Source organism: Daphnia magna, unplaced genomic scaffold, assembly GCF_020631705.1.
Source record: "Daphnia magna isolate NIES unplaced genomic scaffold, ASM2063170v1.1 Dm_contigs112, whole genome shotgun sequence".
Lineage (NCBI taxonomy): Eukaryota > Metazoa > Arthropoda > Branchiopoda > Diplostraca > Daphniidae > Daphnia > Daphnia magna.
Window position 1 is genome coordinate 300,189 of NW_025533126.1, and position 6,000 is coordinate 306,188.

At 42.5% G+C, this 6,000-nt stretch overlaps 2 non-coding genes across 2 annotated transcripts; one reads left to right on the forward strand and one right to left on the reverse strand.

Moving 5' to 3' along the window:
* The first annotated feature begins 1,357 nt into the window (after positions 1–1,357).
* Positions 1,358–1,430, forward strand: Trnam-cau. The gene has a single exon. It is a non-coding gene; the product is annotated as a tRNA-Met (tRNA).
* A 527-nt stretch (positions 1,431–1,957) lies between these two features.
* On the reverse strand, positions 1,958–2,030 carry Trnak-uuu. Its single transcript has one exon. It is a non-coding gene; the product is annotated as a tRNA-Lys (tRNA).
* Positions 2,031–6,000: the final 3,970 nt, after the last annotated feature.

The window sequence follows — 6,000 nt, forward strand, 5'->3', positions numbered from 1 at the left end:
AAGTCACCTTCGCATCCCACGTCAAGAAGAAGTAGAGAGCCTATGGAAAGCCCTTCGTCAACCTAGATCCCTATGTCCTACCTAATCTTTACCATAAATTTTAGTATATTTTGTTTATTTTTGTTTATTTTGTATTTCCTTTTCCCACCACCAAAGGCCTTTTTTTTTTTTTTTTAATATTTTTTATTACCACACTTTCCCCCACTTTCTTTTGTTTTGTTTTATTTTACGTTATTATCCCACCTCAAAACACATTGCATTTGTTTGTTTTTGTTTTGTTTATTATTAGAGTCCCCAACATTGCCACATTTTCGTCTACATCCCTTTTGCTAACATCTGCATCCGGTAACCAAAATTTTTTTTTTTTTTTTTTGCTTCGTTTGTTTTAATGCCCCAATTAGCTGATAACAAAAGATAATAAAAGAGAATAAAAAAAAAAAAAAAGAAGGCTGGTGGTTCGTTCCCACCCAGGGGTGTAGCATACGAGTTTTTACATATTCTTTTTTATCCTTAGAGACTCCTTATGATAGGTTAAGAATCATCTGTATCTTTTCCGTATACATCGTTGCCTAGTCATTAGTGGTGTACAACCATGATAACTCTACAGTTAAACAGATTATGGTTATCTTTATTAGTTATGCTACTTTGCACTCCTTAGCGCACTTGACATGGTCTAACCCACCTCCTTTCCATATGTGGAGGCAGCTGTTTCATGTCTTGCTGGAAATCAAACGTATGAATCACACACAAAAAAAAATTTATTTAAGTTGTTATTTTTCTTTAGGACTCCACCGTTCCTTTGACAGAAGAAATACTCAATGGATTGTTGGGATCGTTTCTGTTTGCGTTAACCATTAGATTGTGCCTGGCTAGCTCAGTCGGTAGAGCATGAGACTCTTAACCTCAGGGTCGTGGGTTCGAGCCCCACGTTGGGCGTTCAATTCCATGTGGTCTTAATTGAAACTTGGTTTCAATCAATTCGTATAATTCAGTTCCCATAGTGTAGTGGTTATCACGTCGACCTAACACGCTGAAGGTCAAGTGCGCTAGTGGCTTGGTTTCTGAGTCCTTTACAAGATGGCCTAACACGGCAGAACACCACCTACCTAACAGGTTTCGTTCAGGGAAAACGCACAGAGTTTAAGCCGTGTTAACAAAATAATTGGACATCAAATACTGAAAGCATATTATTCATTTATTTCTTTCACATGAACTATGGGAGTTTCAACTCTTGGTACAGATCACCAGATTTTAGTTGCGCGTGCTAACAAATTAAGTTGTTTATTCATTTAGGTAGTAAAGAGTTTACGGTATCATAGGATTGTTTCTCGATCGAATGTGTTGAATATACATACATGCCTCGATAGCGCAGTAGGCAGCGCGCGAGTCTCATAATCTCGAGGTCGTGAGTTCGAACCTCACTCGGGGCAGTATTAAGTAAACTAACTAAATTTTTCCACTAACAGTCAATCTCTGTAAGAGCTGGTTGGTTTCTAAATGCTGCATGTAAAACAAGAAATACCACGGTACGATAATAAAGGTTCTACCGAGATTTGAACTCAGATTGTCAGATTCTGAAGTGCTAACCATTACACCATAGAACCACTGCTAACAAATGATCAAACACCATAGAATCACTTATAACAAATGAGGCTTTCTTAATTGAATGCAGCAATCAATGTTTTCTCAAGGATGTACACTTGACTATGACAAACATCTTTGGCATCGAAATTGACCTCTAGTTTAAGTTTCCCGACGAAGATGGGATTCGAACCCACTCGTGCCATGCACAGTGGATTAGCAGTCCATCACCTTAACCACTCGGTCACCTCGTCTGATTATTTCCACCACGTTGAGGTATTGAGCCCTAATGCGTTAGCGGATGATTTCAATATCATACAAACTTAACGAAAACACCGGCAATGAGAACTCGCTGGAAAGAAAACTCTTCTAATTACGCCCGATGAGGGAATTGAACCCTCGACCTCAGGATTAAAAGTCCCGCGCTCTACCAACTGAGCTAACCGGGCTACGTAATACATGCCTATGTTATTCAATACATTAACAGCATGTAGTTTCTTTGATCATGCGACGACAAATTATGAAACCCACATATTTTCAAATAAGTCTTACATTACCTTGATCCAAAATCACGGTATCCATGTCTCGAAAAATGAAGAAGCCGACAAATTTTCCAATTTTTTTTATCTTGGTCGAAAATAAGGGTGTCCATGTCACGCAAAATGAGGAAACCTTCAAACAAACCAAAAACAAAAAATCTTACATTGCTTTGATTCCAAATAACGGTCATCGTAGCAAACCAGCAAAGATGAAAACAGCGTTTGCTTCTCGGCTCACGGTCACATTGTTGTTTTCCGTCTGCTATTGTGACATTCTGGATACGCCATCTACCGGTAGAATGTCAAATGCGCTAGGGGCTTGGTTTCTGAGTCCTTCACAAGATGGCCTAACACGGCAGAACACCACCTACCTAACAGGTTTCGTTCAGGGAAAACGCACAGAGTTTAAGCCGTGTTAACAAAATAATTGGACATCAAATACTGAAAGCATATTATTCATTTATTTCTTTCACATGAACTATGGGAGTTTCTACTCTTGGTACAGATCACCAGATTTTAGTTGCGCGTGCTAACAAATTAAGTTGTTTATTCATTTAGGTAGTAAAGAGTTTACGGTATCATAGGATTGTTTCTGGATCGAATGTGTTGAATATACATATGTAAGGAACGTCCAGCCGCGAACCTTTTTACCACCGCCGATTTCACACCTCCGATGTGCGACCTTGGTTCCCACGGAGAACCCTAACCCGAAAACCCTTACCCGGTACCTTTTTTTTACACTTTAGTGTTAAATTTACGCTAAAATATTCTCTACCTTTCCCCGTATGTTAAATTAAACTGGCCTTGTTTTCCCGTATAAAATGTTTCCCCAAAACCCTGACGAATTCAGTCTTTTTCTAGTGCTCGACTCGACAAGTTCTTTTAATTTTGTAAGTGTAAGTGTTTGTGTGAATAAACTGTTTTGTGCCCCGACCCGCCGCGTTCTACTCTACCGCCGCTAGTTGTCACTATGCACACACTGTAAGTCTACCTAAAATTCCCCTCTCTATCTCGTCTTATTTTGGAAGCCTACTCTCACTCGGAGAGTCAAGCTTCACATTGGTGACAGTGAAATTCGAACCCCCGAACCCCGTTAGAGACTTAAATTTTCCTATACCTTTCCGGTACCTCAGATAGCGCCACCTTTAATTTTTTCCCACATTGCCAAATATCTATTAATTTTTTACCAATAAGCGCCACTACTAAAGGAAATTAGAACTTATTGCCTAAAAAAGTAAATGGATAATTTACCAAAAGTATTTCGAAGCGCTGGGAAAATAGTTACAGGATTCACAACCAAAAATAAAGTAGCCAGAAAAAATCAGGGCCCTACAAACGAAATAGTCTATTCTCAGATACAGCCACAAATCGCCCCAGATAACGAATCCCCTAGCAATATCAACCTACTAACTGACAACGAAGTAGAAGAACACAACCTTGTCGCTCAGTGGGATAGAATTAGGGAAGAAGAAACAACGCACCTAGAGAGCGACCAATACGGAACACTTCCTTTAGAAATTCTAAGACAAGCTCAAGCACTTATCGCAGAAGATCGTGGTCAGCAGGGAATAGAAAACGAAGCCACACAACTTTTCTTCAACGAGAACCTTACAACACTAAAAACAGACACAACAGGCACCCCAAGCTTTAACAAACAATACGCCGATTTACAACTTGAAGACGTACCAGAAGAAGAGATCTTACACGAACTACTATTTTTGAGGGAACTTAATTGCCAACCTGAACTGTCTTACGAACAAATCAGAAAATCATACCGAGCAGTGATACAGCAGTACGGCGAGCATTTTTATACACCAAAGGAACTTTTCCGATTTTTGAACCTCAGAACATACCTAACTCCGATACCAGAAGCTCTCTACCCAAACCCTTCACTAGTAACCGCAGGTCAGACGGAATCGACCACACTGGCTTCCCGACAAAACCCTAACCTGGAACTAACCAGTTTTAAGGCAGACATACCGCACTCCGTCCTCACACCACACCCGATCCGTGTAACTAGTAGAGGGAAACCCTTTTTAACAACCCAGGACCAAGAAACCGGGGCAAGAAGCAAAACAACAAGCAGACTAGCAGAAAGAGAGTTACGATCTTCTACAGTAGCAACACATAGGGAAACACCGAGAAACGCAGAAAACCTCCCACCTCCGGTTCCAAAGAGAGTATCATTCACCCCTCAATTATCAACGACAACAAGACAGAACACCACAAACACAATGAACTATAACCCGCGCCCTCAAGCCAGTACTAACTCAAGCAATCCCGAAGACGACTTGGTAGCGGTATTCCGAGCTTTAACCAGAAATAACTGGTCAACTGACGAAGCCGCAAATTTCGTAGCCACCCTAGTAGGAAACAACACAACCCGAGCATCCAACCCTCCCCAGTATACGTCTACACCGAACCCCACCTTGTGGCAAAATCCGATGAGCAGTACCATCGCCCCTACCTTGCAGAACTACCGAACGACGGCATCAACAATAGCCTCTCAACCAAGCTACATGACCTCAAACACGCACCAACCACAACCTCACTACGGACACCACCAATCAACAATCAGCGAACTAGATATACAAGCAACCCGGCTGCTGACACAAATTAGCGTATTCTCCACACCAGGAAACAACGCCGACTTCAACTCCTGGCTAAGGCATTTCGAAAATACCTTGGACATTGGCGATTTCGAAGAACCCAAAAAATTAAATATCTCCGATCAAAACTAGTGGGTCCAGCAGGAGACTTCTTGGAACAGTACCAACTCGATCACCCAGTCGAAGCAACCTGCTATGAAACCCTCAAGCGAGCGCTCAAAGAAAGATTCATGGGAAAAAACATGGAACACAAATACCGAACCTCGTTCAACAGCTGCAAAAGGGAACCTGGAGAATCAATCAGGAACTTCGCACACCGAATCCAGAAACTTGCAAGAGGAGGCTACCCGAACGTAAGCCACGAAGTAATTGAACAGTTGAGCAGGGATAAATTCATGAACGGACTAGCCCCCAACTTCACGATCGACTATTCTGCAAGGATTTCCCCTCATTCGACCAGATGATCGAGACAGCAGAACGACACGATTCAGCTCTGGAACTCATAAATTCAAGAGAAAACCCAGGCACAGGAGACGCAACAGGACCCCTAGCAAGGAAAGGAGACGAAGCAAAGGACATCTCCGACCTCATGAGGGAATTAATTAGATCGGAACTCGCCAAAAACGCCGAAACGAGGAAACCTGAGCGAAGGGAGCCGAGAAATGGGCAATACGACACGTCCGATAAATTCTGTACATACCACAACATGTACGGACATGACACCAATAACTATGCAGCGAGGCAATACCAGATGAGACTAGTGTGCGAAATATGCGGACGTAGGGGGCCACAACCGCAATTCCTGTCGCGCTCCCGGAAACCACCCATCAGCAGGGCAGCAACCTCCAAACAATCCACCGCCGAGGGACTATTATAATCAGCCCCCAAGACCGCAGCAGCAACAAACGCCGCAATACCCACCACCTACTGCAAACAACCCTCCAACAAGTAACACCGCAACCGGACAGTTAAACGAGTAACCACCGATAGACATGTCGGGCCAAACGGTGGAAACGATCCTAAGCCCCGCCAATACGTAAGAAGTGTGCAAAATAAAGTCGGACCCCCAAGAATATCACTAAAAGCAGGGGAAGTAACATTCGAAGCCCTTTTCGACAGTGGTGCAGGACGAAGCTTACTAAACAACAATTTATACTCGGCACTCGGTGGAAACGTAGTGAATTTTTCTCCAGAAGTAGCGGTAGAGCTATTTGATATAAATAACAGGCGCTTAAAAACCCTGGGTACAGTAACCCTTCAATTTCAGCTTA